We start from the raw sequence: 22,805 nt of genomic DNA on the forward strand, positions 1-22,805 counted from the left end.
TCCTGAAGATGGTCTCTTCTATAATTTCCGGGCGACCATAACATTCCTCGAGTCTTTCCCAGACTATCTTTAGCCCAGCCTCCGGGTTGTCCACGTGCACTGAACGTTGCTTCTTTGCATAGCTTGACGACACTGTCGCAAGCCACTTCACGAGAAGGTCAAGTTCCTCTCTTGCCGCGACTTCAAAAGTCCATGTCATTCCCTTGAACGTAGATGTCCACGACCGGTAGTTTTCAGGGCAGTCGTCAAACTTCGTAATGGTGGTACTCACAAGATGGTGTCGAATCAGATACTTCGCCATGGCGGTCAGCTCAGGAGCATTAGCTTGATTAGCTTGCTGACTCGCAACGTTCAGCGTGACCCCTTGGTTTCGAGCTCTTGGTGTGTATGGAGCGTGGCCCTCAGGTGCCGTTGTAGCGTTCCGAGAGGTGTAGTGCTCCCCGCCGTCATGCTGCTGTGACTGTGGATGCTGGTTGTTGCGCACGTGAGCCTGGTCAAGTATGTAGTCCAAAGTGCGTTGAGCGCGGTCTTCGGATGCCTCGGAGACAGTCCGACAAACGTGATGCTCCTCGCCGTGCGGATCTACGGCAGCTTGCAGGACCTCCGCTTGTGCTTCCACAGCGCCCGCTTGCCGTTCCAACTGCATGACTTCTAACTGTGTCCAACTCGGCTTTTTTGCGCTCGATTGCTACAGTTGTGCTCTTTTCCTTCTCTTCGAGTCTTGCTTTTTCCAGCCTCACAGCCGCTTCTTTCTTAGTCGGAGATGCTTGCACTCGCTCCGTGGCAGCCTCCACCTTTGCTCTGGCAGTGAGCATGCTTGGCGTGGAGCGACTTGCGGTGGGGAAACGCCACATCGTCCATGACTGCAATGTGAAGTAACGAACCTCTTCAAGAGCGGTACCAGCCAGCGGAGCAGCGATACCTAGGCCTAGGTGCTAACGAGATGGTGGACCAGCGATCATGGCGTTTTTACTATTCCGATTCTATGGCATGCGTTTGGGGTGCGGCCACTCCTCAGATAGATGACGGGTCACAGGGTCGCAGAAACATAAGGTAAATAATCTTTATCCGTGCATTTTACAACTTGTAAGAACGCGGTGCTGCCGCGGTCGCACAGCATGGTTAGAAAGCAAAAAGTTTCAGACAGAGAGAGAAGGCACGTGGGGAGAATGAAGAGAAAGCACGTGGAGAGGAGTCCAGTGTTTCCAGATGAAGGTGGTGCGAGGCGGGAAAATTGAACCAACTCATGTAACAGCACACACACCCTCAAACACAGCGAAACTCAAGGCATGATAAGTCACTGTCCGGGCGCCTGTCATATAGCATGGCATGAACAAATGGCAACACACAAAGAGACACACATAGCACGCGACATAAATATTATCTGACGAGAATCACTTGCAGTATAGATTGAGGCAGATGTCAGTAATCATCAATATGTGCCACATAAGTGCGTGTGTCAATTTAAACGCCCCTTTCTGAATGGAAATAATGCTTTGGACTTACCAAAATGAATAGCAGTGACCAGGTGCAAGTGCTTTGAAGAAACGACAGTCTACATTCTTGCGCAGACGAGACGAAGGACTTGAGCCTGCAGCGAAAAAAAAAGCGTGAGAAAGGATTTAAGGTGAAAGCCTTTAATGGCTCATGCTGTTGTGGACAAAATGTGTCCCACTTTTGCAGCAGCTTTGATTGGCTGAGGCGGGATGACGTCATAGAGGTTTCGGCCAATCACACAGCACCATCACAGTATGCGCGAATACATGCCTTATATGGCCATATTTCAATCAATGGCATCACTAATTAATGACAAAATAATTCATTGCCAATTGAGGACTAGATCTATAATTAATTAATTAATTATCTGCCTCGTGATTAATTTATTAATGTCTAATCGATTAATTACTAATTATTGCCAGCTGCATAGCAGAATGCGGCATTTCGCCTTTCACTTAGTCGCTAAAGTCTCTCGTCATTTTTTTCCTGCACATTGCGACAGTAATACACGATCCGGCTGGGTCCCACCTCCGATCTCGGCGCCACAGCTCAAAACTGCGGGGCCAAATCATTAATCGGCGTTCAGAAAGCGTGGCTGTGTGATATTACACGCGCTGCCTCCGAATGGTACATACATCCCCCGTCATAAATATACAGCCCACCGCAAAGGGATGCGGAGCGAGTGCCGGCCGGGTGGTAGCGCGCCTGTCTTTAATGCGCGCTTGGTGCGAGGATATAGTGGTTGAGGGGGCGAGGGTCCCTTGCTCTCGGGCACCATATCTCGGGCGAGGAAGAGAGATGTAGTCGCGCTGGCTTTGTAATAGTAAGTGCGGCGTTCGCATTATTCGTTTCTGGCCTCTACGCAGGGGCGCTTGCATCAATCCAGTGTGGCGAGTCATCATCATGCTCTCCGAAGCGCTCGCTGGATTCAAGCGGCAGCGCTGTCACGGGCGCTGGAAGATAAAACATCGCGCCTGCTTACCGCTATCGCCGCGGCTATGTGCGAAAAAAATTCAGTGGCTCAAAACGTCCCATGTGTGCTCCGTCATGAAGAAAGAGAAAAGGTGTCAAACCCGGTTAGCTCCTGTCAGCAAACATCTGCGCTGCACGCGTTTCTGTTCAGGCAATTTTTCGTCCCTGAAGTCGTTGAAAGGCTTTTCATGATCTTTTCGTTTTAAGATCAAGGAATGCCAGCGCCGTCCAGAGACCCAGAAAACGCTATCCAAAAAGAAAAGAACGGCGTGACATTAAACATAGCCTCCTTTATACTATCTGTGCCTGGCAACTCCGCGCTCTGTGGCCGTCGTCCCTGCTCCTCCGCTGGCTACCGAGAGATGACGACAGCGACGTAGGGTCACCCTCGCCTGGCGAGTGCCTGGTACGTCGTGTTGCAAAGCGGTCCGGATAGCCACGCGCTGTCGCTCTCTCGCTGTTTCGTGGACAGTTTTGCAGTGTGCAAGATCATGCTACTACTTTTCTCTGCCTTCGGATGCTGCAATAATACAGCATTGCACGAACTATTAAGTGCCAGCTATGCTTTATTCTTCCGCGGCGATCGCTGCGTAGTGTTAAGCTGCTTTGAGGCTTGTGAAAAATAGTGACAGCACCAAAAACTGTTTATTAAGCGTCAATACTGCAATAGGGGTGAAAACCTGGGCCAGGGGACGCTGCGCCGCTCTGTGCATCAGCGCCCTCTGCGCGTGCGCGGTTGTTTCTCTCTTCCGGCCGCGTTCTGGCCGCGGTCGCGCTCCAACAAACGGGGCAAAAAAAAATGAAAAAGTGACGGTGCGCTTTTTCGCAAAACTCGTGTTGAAACGGTAACGGGGTGGTTGTCGGTTTTTTTTTTAGGTATCTCGTACCGCTCTTATCTCGCACCTCCGTTTGCAGCAGCCATCGCGGAACCAAGTTGGCCTCAAAAAACAGATATATTTCATTAATGCCATCATCTGGCGTTTTTAAAGGAAAAACACATACGTCAATCGTTCTATCCTCATACGCGATCCTGCTTCGAGAGCTCAAAACTGCGCATTCGCTAGAGGAGATAACTGAAGTAATTGCTGTGGAATTAAAAAGACAAAGGTTTACTTGGAGAGATGTCCCCGCCTGCATGGAAAGCCGACGCATTTCCTCGCTCTTCGTCTCGCGGAGAGAGGAAACTGCCGCAAACATGGCATGCCTCGGCTTCTCATCAGTGACCCAGGTCGTTAGGAACCCCTCATCGTTAAAGGTAGATAGGTAATTTATTTCGAATGGCAGCGCCGCAGCAGCGAACTCCCCCTGACCGCTGTCAGCAGGAACCAAAGGGTAAGGCGGCATGCTTCGTGCCTTTGTAGGGAACGCGTCCTGAACGCGCCGAAAACAGGCCCCACGGCGCCGGTAGCATCGCCTAAAACATCTGTCTCCAAAGAGTTGAATAGGCCCCTTTCAGTGCGCAGTCACAAATAGAAAGGAAGCTCCCCAACCAGCGCCCGGAGCACTCGTCGCTGTGTACACGCGTATCAACTCTCAACGAGATGGCTGGACCCTTCATTCTCTGAACAACCTGGACAGAGACATCAAGAGGTGCCCACGCCTCAAGTCCTTCAATATACCTGTCGCTTGGTTCTGCTTTCGAGTAGCGAATTCGCGTTCATGATTTTTTTTTAATGTATCAGCCTGCCACCAAGCCTTCTTTGAAAAAAAAAATGTCCGCGGCGATCAACTAATAATAATTTCTCACTTTCAAAAGCACCGATAAAAAACGTGCCTCCAGCCAGCCTCTATGTCAGCCAGGGCACAGAAAAAAGCAAAAATATGAAACCCCACTGGCAATGAGCGCAGACGCGCGACCATCCCCCCTCGTCCTCACTCTCCTCCCGCTCCGCGTGCACGTGCGGCTCGCGCTCCCGAGCGAGCGGGCTGCGCAGACTCCGGAGAGAGCCGTGTGATGAGGGTAGGCACGGTCGGTCTAGCGCGCGCTCTCCCTCGAGACCGGCCGTGGCGTAGGCATGGCGGGGTGTGCACGAAACAAGAAAGTGTCGAAACCCAGGTCGCTATTCGTGTTATCTCCCCCGCCTTCGAGTCCCCGCGCTTTTAGAATCCCTTTGTCCTTCTCCCACTGCGGACAACCCCTCTTGACGACGCACCCCTCCTCACCCCTTGAAACATTGGAGAGGGTTGGAAGAGGATGGGTGGGAGAGAAGGGGTTGGCAAGGAGGGTGAGAGTAAGGAGGGCGTGCTACTCTTTTTTACCTTTTGTTAGTGTTGGTTAGTTTGTTTTCGACCGCGCGGCCGTAGACTCGTAGAGCGCTCGCGAAGGAGAGCCGGGAGCGCCCATTCGTGCGGCTGCATGATGGCCTGGTGTCCATGTCATACTCAAGAAAGCGGCACCTACTTTTCAACAAGAGCTTTAATCCAATGTTCAAGGAATGTGAATCGCCAAATATGCGATGCATATATAATTGTGATTTCCTAAGATACACAGTTCTGTTCCCAAGCAAAAGTGCTCGCAATGCGAGTTGTCTAATTTTAAAGCACGAAGAAAAGCAAGGAAAAAAAATAGAAAGACCCTACTAAGAACGCATTTGTTTTTCCCGAAAAGAGCCAAATCTGGGCACCGAATTAGGTGAAGTTCAGCTGCAATGTTTAGTTTGCACAAAGATCTTCAAAGCTGTCACTTATACCAGCCCCCCTAAACTACTACAAGGCATGTGCAAGCTTATGTGACGTCATCATAGTGAGATCATACTAAAAGTCGACTTCACACTACGCGGTTGCGTTTTATTCTATTCAACGCTGCTCTGCTAGCGATGAAGAGGTTTATTTTATACTTGTGTTACCGGTGTTATCTAATATTGCCAGTCTCACCTTCATTTTCACCTTCTCACCTTCAATTTTCACCTTCATTCAGAATTACTTGAATAAACATTAAGAAAGGCACAAAATTAATCTGAGAGCACATTTATTGTTAGATGGATAGATAAAGCTAAGAATGGTAGGCAGAGATATTAGTCAGAACGGTGACCTTGACGACACTCGGTGTAGCTTGTCGTGAATACGAGGTCGCTTTCACGGAAGTTCTGGTCAAAAAGCTGTAACGTAAATATAAAAAAAAGCTGCTTAAGCTGGGAGCAGTGACTGCCATGAGTATATTAACGCAGCGAGCAGCTCACTCGGCTTTAAATCAGTCATTTACTACGGCAACTGCGATCACGTGGCCACTAGCGAAATAAAATTGTTTCCATAAGAAAATAATTTAGGTTGCAAAACAATTTTGTTCCGCCCACAAAACAGAGCGAATGCTACTCGATTATTAGTAGCTGTGCTGTCCAAACTATGTGCTCGATATGGGCACGCCTATAGCAGCAAGACTATTAGCAAGCAAACAAGAAAGCTTTCTTACCACAGTGCACTTCATCGGTAATAAGTCTTTCCACGGCACAGCCTGTGTCCACGCTGCATTTCTAGCCGAGTACGACGGAAACTTGTACACTTGCGTTTTGGTTTCATTGGCATAGTTAGAGCGACAGTTTAGCGCACAACACCACCTAGACATTGTAGATACCTTGCTCGCAAGCGCCTATGCAGCACGGATTTGGAACAGCAAACACAGGCTGAAAATTTGGAGGACGCTTAAGCTTCGCCTTCAAGAGTGGAACGCTATAGCGTTATTGCACCTCGTCTAGAAAACTTATTAAACGCAAGGGTATTGGGGCATCCTCGCACTGGTACCCGCGCGGCCCGAAGGGGAGAAGCGGGTAAGCGAAGATAGTGATCTAAAGAAAGGAAAGACGCTTGATTCTACAACCCGTGAGGGTGCACGGCGAAACGTCAGGGGCGAGTGGCGCGCCACGTGTCGGGGCAGCGCCGCACATTGCGAGGAGGGGTTCTTCTGTGTTTGCCGCAAGATGGCTCTGCATGTGCGCAGAGCGCAGAAGAAATTTAGCGGAAACGTACTTCGCTACTCGTGTAACTGCGACTTCTGTATGTAACATGCTCATAATTACCGATATACACCGCAGTATAACGTTCTACGGCACGTTTCTAAGGCAACACCGCATTCACTAGAAGCGCTTTTGTACCGCTTTCAAGCATCGAACTCGTGGCTGAGTGGTAGCATCTCCGTCTCACACTCCGGAGACCCTGGTTCGATTCCCACCCAGCCCATCTTGGAAGTTGCTTTTTATTTATGAAGTGCATGCCGGGATTTATCGCTCACGGCCAACGCCGCCGACGACACCGGCTTTTTGCGACAAGAGCTCCTTCGCACATTCAGGCCAAGTCGTTCCAGATCGCCTTGCTAGCGTACGCTTGCGCTCGGCGTTGCCGATCTATCCCCAGATCTCACTGTCGTGACGTAGGACTAGTGGAAAGGGGGACCTGCGCTGGCCTTCTCTGTTGGCTCAAGGCTCAACTCGCGCCGTCGCCTTGTGCGGTGGCAGTTACCGCCTGACCGCTCACCAGTGGCGCTGAGCGCTGCGTGATGTCATACCATCTGTGTAAGAACGGGGGCTCACCGTCGCCTTGCGCGGTGGCAGTTACGGTCCGACTCCCCTCGTCTCGTTAAGCCATGAGATGCCGCCTACAGTCAAAGCGTTTAGGCAGGCTGCAAAAAGGAAGCAAAAGCGAGCCACAGAGACAGAACAAGAGCGAGAAGAACGGCTCTCCAAGCGACGAGCGCAAGCAGCAGCTAGGCGGAAAAGGCGGTCAATGTCCTCGGCAGTAGAATCGACGACGGAAGCAGGACAGGAAGGTACGAATTTGTCCGATAGTTTGGAACGTGCATCTAGCAGCACTACCAGCTCGGAGCGATGGAACGCTAGCAGACGACAACGACGTGCCCAAGAAACACCGGAAGAGCGGCAACAGCGACTATGAGAAGGAACGTGTGTAGAAGGAAGTAGTTTGGACTTAATCATGTGTAGACCTTCGGATGAATACGTATTTAGTGATGTACAGACAAAAAGCCATTTCTTTAAGGACCACCGGAGTGTATTCATAGGTTTGAATAAAAGATGAAACGAGAAACATGTGTGCATTGTCATTCTGTCTGTGTGTGAGCTAGTAAAACCATAGCTAAACATTGTAGTCAAGCGTCACCATAGCCATAAAAGCAAACATAACCGGAGCATCACCATGGTGAATATAGCACAGCCAAGCATCACCACAAGCGGTATAATAGTAGTACCACGTATTGCTTCGCAATCACCAGGCTTAACCAAGCAAAGCCACAGCGAATTTTATTAGTACTTTAACGATAGCGAAATTGTTGGCTGCCGTCTTGCCCGTGGCATTTTAAAGCTGGCATTTCGACTGTGGTATGAGCGCAAGCTGAAGAAACTCGTGTTTTATAGTTTGCGCCAAGCTGCGGCGGAACACTTGATGCATAGGTGGCCACGCCCCTTTTCCAACTTACGCTCGCTCCGGCCGATTGGAACGGCCGGATAGAAACGTGCGGGCGGAGGTGATCTCGGAGGCCATGGCGTAGGTTTCGTAGTTCCTCTCCGCTCCGCTAGAAACCGAGCGCTGGCGTCGCGGAGCAAACTCCAGGCACAGCCGGTCTCGAGGGAGAGCGCGCGCTCTCCATCGAGACCGGCTGTGCTCCTGGGAACCCAAGCTCAAGTTTCGCTGCGCGATGGCAGCGCCGCATTCCTGGCATGGTGGCGAAATGTGAAACGATGGGACGTCGCCGGAGCAGACGCTCCGCGAGCTTCATGTGCACGTGCGGCGATCGAGTTGCGCCTGGCGGTTATTTGGCGATACAAAAACGCTTCCGCTGATGCGAAACGGAGGTACTAAGTAGCATTGTGTCATGGGTAGCCACAATAGTAGGCGAAGCGCCAAAAGACGAGGCTCACGTGTGGAACTTTGCAGATTTCATTGGAAGCATTTCCACAAGACCTTTTTTCCAACCGCATGACAGCATTCTGAGAAGTATCGCGTTCTTTGTGGAAACGAAAAGGGCCAATTCTCCCCTTCTCCATAAACTCAGAAATGTCGACAGTTGACAAAGACGTCTTAGAGAGGCATCAAAAGAGTACAATGGTTTAACACCATGTATACGAAGTGAAAGGGTGGAGGATTATCCTGCTCTTCGCTCCGCGCGTCTTGCTTTGCCGATTTTCTGTGCTCTCTCCCTGCTTTGCGAGTGCTCTGAAAGCAACCAAATCAACAGATATCCAGCGTGCGACGTCCGCAATCGACAATGATGTGTGAATGTGCCCTACGACCAAGAAAATATCTAGGAACGAGGCTTTTTTTTTTGAGGGGGGGGGGGACATGCTTGGCTGAGCCGCTTTTACAGATTTCCGCAAATTGGCCAATAAATGAACGAACATTACTATTAATCATAACAAAAATATGTTGGAAGTGCAATACAAAAGCGATCCTAGTTATGGCTCGATTGACACTACTAGAGCACCCTATTCGCGTCACAGGTTTCGTAAATGCAAACCAAATATAAATGAAGCACAACCATTTAAAAAGAACCGAAATAAAGCGCGATTGTAGTATAAGCTTGGATTTCGCCTTCCTTCCGAACCAGCGAGCCGGTTACGTCGCGTGCAGAGCGCGGAGCACGTATATGCTTTTGAGACTGCTAGCGTTCGTGCCTTTGAAGAAACATCTCCTCCAGACTATAGCTTATTCTTCTACTGCAAGATTTGCTTTAGTAACGTCGTAATAATAAAAACAAAATCTATATAGATCTCATGCTACAAGCCAAAACGATGATCAACAAGCGAGCAGCTTTATTTCAGAGTACTGATAATACTTCCGCAGTTTTTAAACATATTATATACGACAATATAGTTACATAGCTGACTTACCTCGAGATAAACTGCCTACGTTTTCGCTAACGTGGGAAACGCATTCCCAATCAATATTTACTCATCGCCGTCTGCTCTACAGTGCAGACCTGAATAAAAATTTTCTCGCCTATAATTACGTTTCCTCCATGAAAATACGCGGCAGGTTGTCCAGTCATCAAGACGGAATGCAGGCGGCATGTCGCGATGCGCCTGCGGGGGCGCGTCAGGGCGCGTGCTCGGTCGAGAGAAAGCACGCGGCGCACGTCGCGAAGGCAGCGAGCCGAGCCGGCGGCGCCTCAGTGTGTGTTTTTCTGCCACAGATGGCGTTGCCCATCAGAAGCCGCAGCGCCGCCCAGCAATGCTTTGGGAGCCTTATGTGCACCTGCGCTTTCTGGACTGAAATGGTAATTGCTCCCCTCTTAGCTCGTCTGCGTAGTGCATTGGATGTGCTCCTGCGCAGTTTGTTTTTTCGCAGTGTACGCTAATTGTGTTCGTGATAAAATAGAAACACAAGCTTTACCTATTGTGAAGATGGCTACTTTAATGTGAGTTAAACCGAATCGTGCGAAGCCTGTATTAGCTTCCCTTGTCAACCAAATCGCTGTGTCTATAGCATCAGAAACCGCAAAACTCGTACTCAAGCGCATTGAGTCCTGTGAAAAATAATGACAGCACCAGAAAATATGTTTATTACGCGTCAGTAAGGTAACAATAATATTAAATGTGCAAGTGTATTTTCTGGACAGCGGTGCTAACTTCCTCCCTGGTTAACTCGTCTGTGTGTTATGTTACCAGTGCTCGAGCTTACAAAAATGAGTTTTGAAACTCTATTGTTGGACTATTGACCGCCTTTTGAATTTATTGAATTTCGATAGACATTCAACCCCAGCTGAGTGCAATCTTTAAAGGGCCAACAGAATTTTCATTGTGTTCTACCCAATAGACTTTTCGTGCTATTTTTTCTATGTGCTTTTTGTTGTCAGTTTTCAACGTTCACGAACAATTAGCGTGTACTGTTCATGCTGACCCATGTTTTTAAGTAGTTTTAGGCACAAATGATAAGAACAGGATGTGACAATTTCGTTATGAATTTTTGCTCTAACTTGTAATCAACTATTGGCCACATTCTTCAAAGGGAAATATAATAGCAGCATGCAGTTGCGTGCTCGTTCATGTTATATAAAAGTACATATTAACGGTGCACACTTAGCTCAAGCTTCGCAACACAGTGAAAATATGCCCTAAAAACTTCATGATGGCAAAGCCTCCACTAATAATGCAAATACATTTGAATGTCAATCAGAATCCGTAATGAATCAGCTTCTGTATGTCGCAGAAGGTAACTTTAGTGGTAGGACATATTTTATATTTATCATAAAAAAGTTCAGTGAGTCATCATACTAACAAACAGGATCCTAGATTGAACCTACCATGTAGGGCAGGACAGAGCTTTTTTAAACCACTTGCAAAGTTCACTATATATATGCTTCAGGGCCTGACATTCTGCCCAAGCCTAGGTATTTTTGCCCGTAGCTTTTGCCGCAAAATGAGGTGCAGTCTGTATTGAAATCCTCCACCGCTGTATGTCTTTGGAGAATTTTACTGTTATTTTTTTCTTTTCCTTCCTTTTTTAAAGTGGACACCATGCTAAAATGAAGTCACTTTAAACATTGAGGGGTTCTAATAATGACAGATTGATCCCACGCATACTATAGAGTTAACACGCATAGCAAAAACATTCGCGTATGAAATAAAAAGAAAAATAAAACAGAATTGCAGGCGTCTTCTATCGGCGACTCGTCTTTTCAAAGAAGCATTCGGCCACTGCCTTGCTCCTGTCCACACCCATCTTTCCCCCGTGCCCGCGAACGGCGCCAGCATGTCCGGAGGGGTCGAGCGTTACTTCCTGTCGGCCGGGGGGGGGAAAAGGGAGGGGGGGAGGGGTTGCTCCCTCTGGGTCTCTGCTCTCTGCCTTCTCCGTGGTTTGTCTTCACGGAGATGACCTTGGCTGCAGCATAGCTGGAGTCGCGCAGCGGGGGCGGCGGCTCCCCCTTTTCACCGAAGCTGTTCTTCTGCGCCCCGTTTTCTTTGCACGCAGACGCGGGTACGCTGAGTGCGGCAATGTGCCAGTTCAGTTGGCGTTTTCCCGCCACCGTGGTCGCATCTCTTGCACTGTGAGCGAAGCACCGTATGTAGGTTTTTCGCTGGTGATTATATCACGAAGATCGTTTTGTTCAAATTGGAGCGCGAACGTACGCATTTAAGTCTTCGGAGGAATCCGCTCTTGGGTGGCAGCTTCTGCGCAAGGAGGACGTGTTTAAGAAGTTCAACAGTCGCAGGCGTTTTGGATTCTAGACGAAAAGCCGGCGCGGGCGGAGGGAGCGTCTGCACTTTGGTGAGTGTTTTACTTTTTCCTATTCGTGTTTGTGCCAGTCTTGTACAGTGTGTGCTATGAGGTGAAGCACGCATGTAAATATTTCTAGCAGGCAAACCAGCCTCATCGGAAAAAAAAAAAAAAAAGGAGGGGGAGAGAGAGAGAGAACGAGGCTTGTCTCTACGCGGACGCTGGGGCCGATGGAACGCCAGCTGGAATGGCGACATTTTCTTTCTTTTTTTTTTTTAACCGGTGACCGTTTTTGACGGATTGTTCGGCACAGTGCTGTACTCTTTCGATACGCTACTCGCGCTGAGACGGACACATTATCGAGATCATAATATGCCTCTGTCACACATTGTGGATTATTGAATCTGTGCAGCTCCACCATTTTTGCAGTGTTTGTTTTTGTTTCCACTCATTTTAGTACCTATAGTTGGTAATTTTGCTTCAAGTTTTCTGGGTAGTCATGCTTGTGACTTGCGCTTTGCTATTTGTATTCACAATGGGATCTTTGACGGCAGCATTTATTGTTTATCAGGGAGAAATGAACGATGTGGTAGTGCTGCCGAGCTGTGGAGGCGGCGGGCGATGCCGTCTAAGCAGTGAAAGACATTGACAACTCATTTTAGACAAGAAATTTCTTGAGCTATGACGTGGAGCAGCGCACAAATGCCTTTGCTCTATTTTTAGGTTAGTATATACCGCAGCTTAATTATGATTTATATTGTTTATTTCAGCATCACATGCGAGGAGTTCCCGGACGTATCAGCGTTTTACGCAAAGAACAGCCTGGCGTCATACCTTGCACATGAATTGAAATAAAGCAAATAAACAACCCAGCTCATGTTATGGGTTCACCAAAGATGCATATTTTTTTCTTTCTCATTAACGCGCATTTTTTTATTCTGTGTTTCCTTTCCGCTGCGGATTACCAGAAAATGCTGCGTGATCAACGGTTAGCCAGGAGCAGGCACGAGGTGGTTTACATTAATGCAAAAGTAGCACAGCACATATCCTTGCTGCGGTCAGTCAACACATTCTATGTTCTGCTCGACCAATCAACAATTTAGTCAGTTTAGTGTAGGTTAGTATAATGGGGCTTAAAAGATCAAGATCTGTTTTGTTCTTTTATGCCTCACTATGCTTATCATTAACCAGCACTGATCAGACAGGATTGTTGATTGGTCGGGCAGAACATAGAATGTGGTGACTTATCGCAGCTAGGAGATGTACTGTACTACTTTTGCATTAATGAAAATCACCCCGTGTCTGCTCCTGGCAAACCGATGGTCGTGTACTATTTTCTGTTGTTCAGGAGTGGAAAGGTAGCAGAAAATCAAAAAGCGTCACTTGCAGAGTTTCTGAAGCATTTGAGCCTGAAATCAACAGAATTTCAGTTGCGCGAATTCCAAAAGCGCTCTTAAGAAACACATGGGCCACTATTTCATAAGCGCTCAACAAGAGGCCAACACTGCATCATCCAAGATGTTGCCGATTATCGACAGACTTTCAACAGCGTGTATTGACACAACGCTTTCGAATTTCTATAGAAACCCTACATGCATTTTTGTAAGCGCAGTATTTTTTGTTTCACTAACTGCGCAATTCTGTGATAAAATAAAAACACAACTTTGCCTATCGTGACGATTACTTTGGAGTGAGCGAAACAGAAAGATGCAACGCGTATATTTGTCTTCCTTGTTTTTCAAGTTAAAAAATTAAACGTTTGTACGACGCGCTGAATTAAGTAACAGCGGATACCGAAATTGTTCTCCTTACAGATCTCAATGGGCATACTGCGATGCAGTTGTTCCAATCATCTGTAAATTAAGCTGGCTTCTGAAGTGTCCTATCAGTGACAGCAGTCACCGTGAAAATTTTTCCCTACTTGTGGCAACTATTCATCCCACTACTTCTGGTACTCTTGTAGCACAGCTGCTGTTGTGAAATGTGTAAATAAATGCTGATGCCTTTCTTCTTAAATTTTGTTTTACCGCAGCGTAGACTAGCATTGTAATTTTTCTATTACAATTGGCGCTAGCGGAGCAGTCATGGAGTTTTTCGAGCCATGCGCAATTTCTTGAAACTGCCTCACATAAAATGTCAGCGTTGGTGTCACTGCCTAACAAGTATCATGATCACTTGTTATGCTTATAGGATGTCGGATTTACAAGTAAATATGCTGAGTATGAACGATTTATGCTTAGGGACAGTTATCCCCCGAGCGAATAACAGCGCTCCCGCCCTAGCGCCGGCGTTCGTACCCGTACGCCTCGACACCTACGTCAAGGGCTCCTTCAGCCACGGCAGCGGCAGCGCCGCGCAACTTTACCTGGCGGCGCCGCTGTATTGTTCGCGCGGCGCGTTGACAGGCACAGAGAGTATAAAGAAGGCTATGCGTTAACGCAACAGTTGTGCGGTCGCTTTCGTCCATTAAAGAGGTTTATGTGTGGGGTGTGAGAAACCCATCATGTTGGATTACTTCAAGTAAAGGATATATAAACTGAAATTAGGGTGGACTGCATTTAATTAAATGTGTATTTCGCAGAAAAACATGAATTCAAGCGTTGGTTTGGGCTATGGTTCCTAACGTGCAAAACCTGGCTAGTCGTAAATAATTATGTGTGGATTATAATAGATCAAGTTATAATAGGTTAGGATAGGTTAAATTTAGTCTATTGAACACAATCTGTGAGCTAGACGCCGCTTGCTGTAGTACGCAGTGCCATGGAATCCTGCCAATCAAGAGACCGCAGATAACGAACCTTTGGCTTATTTTCTGCGCAGGTCCATTTTCTTGGTAGTGGTTTGCAGTGATTTTACCTCATTGCGGAAGATGCACGTTTTTTTACCCTACTATTCGATGGGTCAACGTAACGTGTTGAATACTTGACCTTGGTTTTATTAAGTTGGCGGCAGTAATTGTTGCGTTATTATTTGCAGTCCAGCAAGGCAGTCAGCAGAAAAGGTTTTCAAGGATTGTGCATGAATTTAAGGAAAGTAAATTTGGCACTCTTAGAACTACTGACGAACTTTGAAGGTATGAATACTGAGCACATTTAACCCAACAGATCACTCCCTCAGTCCACCATAATAAAAGTAATCTAACCCATCAAAACGTAATTGAATCCTCTGCGCTCACCATCCATCAGAATACTCCGTAACCCGTCTCAGTCCAGCCAACCACAACCAAATACAACGAGTACACTCTTCCTCTGTATATCCCCATAATCCACAGTATCCAAAATAATCCACCCTAATTCAACGTATTCTATTCTTAATCTTCATACATTTACCCTTAATCTACTGTCATCTGCCTTAATGAATGCTAACCATAACAATAACCCTTAATTAAAACGCAACTATCATAATTCAAGCAATCTATTAGAATTCCTACCTATCCCCCTCTAACTCGATCCTAATTAATCTAATCAAATATATCCTCAATCCATTTGATGTAGGCAAAGAGCACTGCCGTGCAGGTCAAAGAACAAGTGCTCGAAATTGGCGTTATCAGATTTAATCAAAACGTGATCCATCTTTTGTCCAACGTTATTCATCACAACCCACCCTCAATCCTAATCTGCCCACCCCATAAACTATCGTACTTCAGCGTCTTCGTTTCAATGCACCCAACCTTCTGATAGACTATTGTGACCACCCGACTGCCCCGATGGCGTCATGGCGATATTTCAGGACCAAATTTTGCACGCCGGATGCTACTGGCTTTTGCTGCTACTGAGAGATGTGTTTCGCCTTAAATTAAATGTTCATCCAAAGACTTGTTAGTCGCAAATCACAGAAAATGAGCCTGGAAAGAATCGCAGGGACCGCAACGCTTGCGGTCGGGCACTAAGCTCTCTTCGAGCCTTTTCTTGTTTCTTTTGTATTGCGAAGCACGCCCTAAATGTTATCTACCACTCCATGTGTAGTGGGCACTGCGGAAAGCAGCTCCACGCTTTATTTTTCAGCGCCCGTGATAGAACATGCCCAAGGTGAGTTTGCACTTTGCATCGATACAAGCGCTTCCGCAAAGGCGACAGGAATGACGCGATCGCATCACTTATCGCGCAGCCACAGCGATACTAGAGAGATTTAGCTTACCGTGATCCGCGATCCGTCACCGTGGCTCTCTACCGCGCGTAGGCGGGGCCGTCAAGCTGATTGGTCCCGACGCGGCAGGTCTGTGTGCAGACATCGGGCTTTACCGACATCCAGTATGTGGCGCCATCTGTCCGCGTCAAGGGGGGTCTGGGCATGCGTAGTGGAACGCGCGGTGGCGGATTCCAGTAGCGGATCGCGGATCACGATAAGCTAAAACTCTCTACTGTCTCCCTCGCCCTCCCAAGAGCCAGGGAGCTGTTCGCCCTCACCCCCTCTACCCTCGCAGCAGGCGCGCCAAGAAAACAAGTTGCTGGCAAAAGAACCGTGAACTCATCCCATCATCCTGCATACTCTCCCGCATTTACAGTAACGTTCCCGTAAAGCAGCAACAACAGACGATCAAAGTGATTGTATGCAGCGAGTAAAATAATGCAGCATGCAAACATACAACGTCAATACGTATTACCGGGACTGGATTTGCGCTAGTCGCCGCATACTTTCGACCGCTGGATACGCTTGCGCACGTCATAGACGACTACAAATGCACCGTAAACAACTTGCGAAAAGGCCGTGACCACCTGGCAATTTTAGGATGCGCAGGTCCTCCCGTCAGAACTGAAGGAGTGGTATGCTCGGGTTGGGGCCAAAGACGCGTGCTCAGAGGCCGGTTCAGAGACAAACAGCAGTAAGAAGCGGCGTCGCAGACGTGAGCAATAACAAAACATGTTCAGGCCAAGTTAAATAGCAGAGAAAAACACGTAAGACGAAATGTAATACGTCACTTACATGTGCGGCTGAATTTGGCGTCAAGGATACGTTGGAAAACCACCACCGCAGCGACCAGCCATCCGCCGTTTCATTTTGAAGTTCACACTTTCGCGAAGTCGTTTCAAAGTGAGGCATCGATGAGCGCACTCGATGAAATAATCGCTGAGCGCAACCGGTACCAACGACGAAGAGCACGAACGCTGACTCATGCGGCAATCACAGTCGTTGTCTTCTCGCAGAGTCGCAGGGAACGCAGGCAGGCTCAAGCAACTGCGTACACGTGACGCTGCGTTGAGAATAAAAACAACAAAACTAAAAAGCAGCTGCTTCGCTTTTCGCCTCACCGCCGCTCCCTTATCACTTCCCCTTCCTCCCTGTTTTGCAGCGTGCACGCTTCCCCGCTCTTGTTCTGAGATCGACTTTGCTGCTTCCGCAAGCAAGCTCGCGTAGGAGTCGAAAGACGGGACGACCAAGGGGTGTGTGTGTATGTGTGGGGGGGGGGGGGGGGGGGAGAGGCACCGCTTTGTCTAAGAAGATAAGGTGATCCCACTTTCGACAGACCCCAGCATCCTCCGGGGAAAAACGGGGAGGGGTGGTGGGCTCTTTTGTGGTAGTTCGTAGTTCTTGAAAGGACGTCAGACGGGAAGAAAAAAAACAGCCGCACCCAGCTTGGAACCGGTTACCATCATAAAAAACAAAAAGAAAACAGGCAGCAAATTTATTTTTTGCTTGCGCTACAGGGACGAAATAATGTAATGTCATGCGAAAGAGACTAACGTCTTCCGTGCGGGTGATCCATGCGGTTTCAGATAGCATAAATCCCGAAGGTACCTTCTTTTCACACTTTTTTTTTTTTTTTTTTTTTTTTTTTCAGAGTGCATAGCCTAATCTCTAGCTGCGCATCCTGTTGTTGGCTATGAGAGCATCTCTGCGTGCCCACAATTTTTACGCCGCAAGCCTAAGCCAGCGTATTTAAATGTCTGAGCCGACAAACTGTTTTAAGGTAATAGAAAACTCTGGGAACTCGTAGTCTGGAAACTACTGCCGCTATTTGTACACTCCTGCCACAAAAAAGGAAGACGCTCTGCAGCTTTGGGGAGATGTACAGTCAAGCTACTCTGCCTTACGTTTCTTTTTTATGGCAACTTATAGCTATTTCATCATGTTTCGTTCGCCGCTGACCATGGAAACTTCGCAAAAGAACAGCTAAAGTTGATTTTGGGGCAGTGGTCAGTATATAAGGTCAGTTCAGATGACAGTGGCCCAGCGTTCAAACATTCAGTTTTAATAAGAGGATACGCATGTCTGCTTTCCTATTGCATATTTTCAGTACTTTCCTGTATCCTGAAATGAGTTAAATACACGGTGCTGCCCTTGAAGCTGAGCTAAACTTAAAAATTATATTAACATCTCATTGATGCTGTCGAATTACAAAGTTCATGCGCTTTACAATTCGAAAAATGAAATGACTACAGCAGTGCAGTCTATATCTTCTTCACAACGTCATATGCGGCATGTATATAGCTCACTAAGGTATCCCTGCTTTCCTACGTCTCATTTATCACGTGTTAATGGCGCAATATTGCAGCCGGCATTGGCAAGTAGGAGTGGGAATGCACCTCTAGGACCACTAACTCATGCCGCTGCTCGAAGTTGCGGTGGGAACCGGGTTGTCATAGTAAAACCGATGGCGGCGCTGGCTTGGTAAGCTGGACGTCGCTTCCAGAGAACGACGCTTCCGTAAGTCCGAAGAAGGCTGAGGAAGAGGGAGAAGGCAAACATTCATTCATTTAATTCAACCACTTCGTTTCGACATCGTTCGTCACGATACCTTTTTTTTGGGAAGAATGCACCTCTGCTCTCCTCATAACCTCGGAGGAATTAGATGTCAAGTTCATTCCGTCCGTGTTAAAACGTTTATATATCGGGTGGTTACGTTTGCGCTACAGTTTTGTGCGAAAATGGTGATGGTGGTCCCGTGCATGCTGCCTTAACTCTGTATTGAGCTCTGCGTACAGAAGATGACGGGGAGTTGACCATGGTTACGCGGCTATAATTAATGAGTAACTTTCTTAATAGTTACTTTCGCGCTGCATGTAGCAATCGCATTCTCGAAGTCTGTTGCCAAAGTAACAGTACTTGATATACTTATCAGTTAATCATTATGAAGTTTCCACAAGTCATTTTCAATCAACGTGCCCCGCAACTGAACGCAGAAGGGCTGATGAAAAGCATGGAGCTGATTGATGAATATATCGAGACATATTGCACTTTAGCAAGTTCTGTCAATTCGACGAGTCTCGAACCAATACAGCTTTCAATATTGCGATTGGGATATGCAGCCGTAAAAAAAACTTCTTGCTTGTTAGCTGCATAGCTATTTAAGTTAACTTAACAATTTAAACCAATTTCAAGATGTGGCTGATTAGTTGCACAGCCATTACCGCTATCTTGTTATCCTGCGCCCAGAGAGAGAGCCCAACGGATAACCAGTGAAAGCAACATCCGTGTTATCATCTGTATCAACGTTTTTTTTTTTTTTTTTAAGTTGTATAGACCAACACCGATCTGTGACGTAAGCACGATGCGGTGGCGCTTCTAACGCTAGCGTGATCCGACTGGGGGTGAAAAATAGGCTTAGCTCCCATAGGAATACATGGAAGCAAAGTATTCCAACGCAATTTTCTAATTTCACGGGTCATCTGTGATGTCGTTATTCGGTAGAGAGCTACCATGAACATCCTAGAACAGATCACGAAAGTATCAAATCTAATTAACGAGGCGAAGTATTTTTAAAACGCCGCGAAACGTATGCGGGTGCGAGTTGGGAGGGCGACCCATAGAAATATATGTAAACACAACTTACCGCAACGTTTTGCTTGGTTCAGCAGCGTTGAACCCTTCTCATTTTTTAATGAACGTCTTGTACGACGCCCCGAAGTCATGTTGCATGACACACTACATTCTCTTGCAAGTAATGCAAGTCTGACGACTTGCGAGACCGCTAACAGCACGATAAACTGACCGCGCACAGTTGCAGACGACCATATGCATCACCTACGCTGTCGCTAGCAGACGCTCCGGAGCTGGAGGCGACCGCGGTGGGCATAGCCAGCTGCGCTGTTGTCTGCTGCAATGCGCGAATCTCGTTCAGTTCATATTGTCGTATGGCGTTTGACAACTGCTTTTTAAATGTGATTCTAGCCATGCCCAGCTTTCCGGGACACGGGTCTTTAGTTCGGCAAACTGGCACCACGCGGTGTACCACCGTGAACTCCTCCTTTCCATTTTCTTCTGCCCTTCCCTCTCTCGCCTAAGGAAGGACACGAGTAGCGGCCAGAGCTGCCGGGCTCAGCGGTGGGGCTTTTTTACGTCGCGAGACTCTGCACCACGCACTTATTTTTTTTTCGCGCCCCCTTTTTTTTCTTCTTTGGACGCCCGACCACCGACCACCAACACCACAGGGGGTGGTGGCACGGGGAGACGAAGCTCACGCGCGGGCACCAGTCCCTCGCTTTCTCGCCACTCGCATCGTCGCGCGGTTGCTCGCCGCCGCCGTCTCCACTGTCCGAGCGGAGCCGCGAGGAAGTCGAGTCGGCAAGAAGGCTGGCACAACGACGATCGCGTCAGCGCTGCACTGGCGCGTTGTATGTACAGTCCCAGCCATAATAATATGGAGCATGCCTCGGTGATAAAAACTCTCGCCACGCGTAACCTAGCGAATATTAGGAGGTATACAATTGCATATATTAGTACATGCCGCCGATGCATACACGGAAAAATTGCGTTTCAAAAGGAATAAAAAAAAAATACCAATTACGACTCAGAAAATTATTCACATTAAATTACAATTACTTCCGATATGTAATTCATTTAGTCTCAGATTACGTTCCAGTTATACATAAAAAAACCAAAACGAAAACTAAGTGAACGAAACTACAACCACTCTCCAAATCGCATTTATTACCACTTTATTTAAGAAAAGCACAGTAGAGGCTTTTAAAACGTGCGTGAGGTGTGTAAAACTGCAGTAAGATATTTTCCGTAACGGCAACGAGCCGCCGAATCCATACTGCGCCGCAATATTAAAAATGTAATGCCAATTCAATAATGCCGCTCGATGTCCCAAGAATTCGTCTAATTTCTACATCTAGCTTGAAATTTAGAGCTCACTGTTTCAAATTCCACAGCTTCCATACGTTCTTTTTTTTCTTCTTATTTATAATAAGTTTTCCAATGACGCTGCATTATTTATTCCGCATTGATGAACTCATCCCCCACCAAAACACACACACACACACACACACACACACACACACACACACACACACACACACACACACACACACACACACACACATCCCTTGTTTTCATTTGTGTGGGTAGTGGCTGTTGTCTCCTCTTTTATGTAGCTCATTGCGAGCCCCTCATTGTGCTTTAATTTTCATCGGCGCACCATTGCATACAAACCAACCGGCTCTGTCTGGAGCTCCACCTGGAACCGAACTGCCATGACACTTTTTGTTGGGATACTATAGGAGCAGTGGGTTCTCGTTTAATTTTGCTGCCCTTTATCGTGAACCGCTGGTATCTGAGCGCTGCGCACTACTTTTTTTTTTGCCAACTTTGAGCCATAGGCCTAGAGTGCTGCGGACCAGGCCGAGCACATAGGGGGCCTGTTTGGAGCACGACCTAGCGAACCAACAAACAAACGAAACAAGTTGAGTCGCGTACGCAGAACTCCTTGTCAGTACGCCCCGCGAAGATAACCGCAAGGCGAAAAGGGGGGGGGGGGGGGGGGGGTAGAGAACGTAAGCAAACAAACGAAAAACAAACAAACAATTAAGCAAGGAAGAGAAGCGGACGCCACGCACGCGGAGTGCGCGTGGGAAAAAAAAAAAAGAAAAAGTACAGAAGAAACGAAACTGTTTGGGCGGCCATCAACACACGAAGGGCGCGCGGCGGATGTGTGTGCACACACATTCCTGCGGTGTTCATGGAGGCGATCATTAGGACACCTTTCAATTTGCTCTAGGCACTTTTTCCACAATATATCGGTATGCTATATATGCCTCTGTGACCTGAAACAAATTGTTGCGAGTTAGCGCTCGTGCGTGTATCCTGTCCTTCCTGGTCCTCACCTGGATGTGCGCTTATGATTCCATGTCATGTATTAAACGCAAGCCCAAACTGATAGTCTCAAGAAGGCACCGAGCCCATCCCGTAGCCCCTAACCATTTCATGCTTACATTTACTGTCGATTATGGGAGAGGCAGATAATTGTTGACGTCATCGTTCACATAATGTTGATTTTATAAAGTCGAACCCCGTCATAAAAGGCATGGATATAACAGGTAGTCGGATATAAGAAACACCGTTCACCCAAATGAATGGTACCCATATGAAATTTATTAATTGGACCTTTGCTTTATTAGACATTCGATGTAGAAGACAGTCGGCTATAAAGGACAAGTTAGCCTTGAATTTTGGTATACTCAGTCTCGCTTGTAACAGACATTTTTACATTAGGTGCGGTACCATCGATCGCCAGGTTCAGTTACAGCTATAGTGAAAACAAAAAAAAAAGAGGGACACGCTTGCGTCATGACGATTAATTACAACTTCAGTAAAAAAAAAAAAAAAAAAGCAAGTCAGTCGCCTATCAAATGACTAAAAGAAGCACCTGCAATGGGAATGCAACGTAGATGAGCTCCTCAAGCTTGCCGCGAGGAGCACAAGCGCGACTGCACGTGCGAGCTTCTGCGCGAGCTTACCGGGAGTGCCGTTGGGTTCTCCAATTATTGGAGCTTCCTATCAGGGATATACCGTAGATGTTGTGTCCGCTAGTTAGAAGAATACAGCGGGAATTGTCAATTACGTTGACTTTTAGTATAAACAACAATCTATCCGAAGAAGGATAGACAATTGGGTATTGGTTCCCATTGGAAATGTGCAGCGCAAAAAGACACAAGGCGAAAAGAAGACGGATAGACGTACGCTGACTCGCAACTAAATTTATTGCAAAGAAACACATTTTTATACGTCTTTCAAGCGATTACAAGAAGCCTATAGCACTTGCGCGAAGCCCATTGCAAGGGGTCAAAACATATCATACGTCATAAACACCGGATGATAGATTTTTGGGGGATGTTTTCCTCCCATCTCCCGTGAAACTAAGGCCAAGATTATGAATTATCCAGAAACGACTCCTCCTTATCTACTAATATAACCGAAGGCTGGCTTAAACATTGCGACTGTCTTTTTCGGATTAA

General features: G+C 47.2%; 1 long non-coding RNA gene across 1 annotated transcript; it reads right to left on the minus strand.

The window, feature by feature from the left end:
* Positions 1 to 742: 742 nt before the first annotated feature.
* LOC146204804 (uncharacterized) lies at positions 743 to 16,795 on the minus strand. The gene is made up of 3 exons (XR_014704056.1): positions 16,552 to 16,795; positions 1,507 to 1,591; positions 743 to 863 (listed from the first exon to the last, which is right to left on the minus strand). It is a non-coding gene; the product is annotated as an uncharacterized LOC146204804 (long non-coding RNA).
* Positions 16,796 to 22,805: the final 6,010 nt, after the last annotated feature.

Source organism: Amblyomma maculatum, chromosome 1, assembly GCF_055883805.1.
Source record: "Amblyomma maculatum isolate TAMU_Amacu chromosome 1, ASM5588380v1, whole genome shotgun sequence".
Lineage (NCBI taxonomy): Eukaryota > Metazoa > Arthropoda > Arachnida > Ixodida > Ixodidae > Amblyomma > Amblyomma maculatum.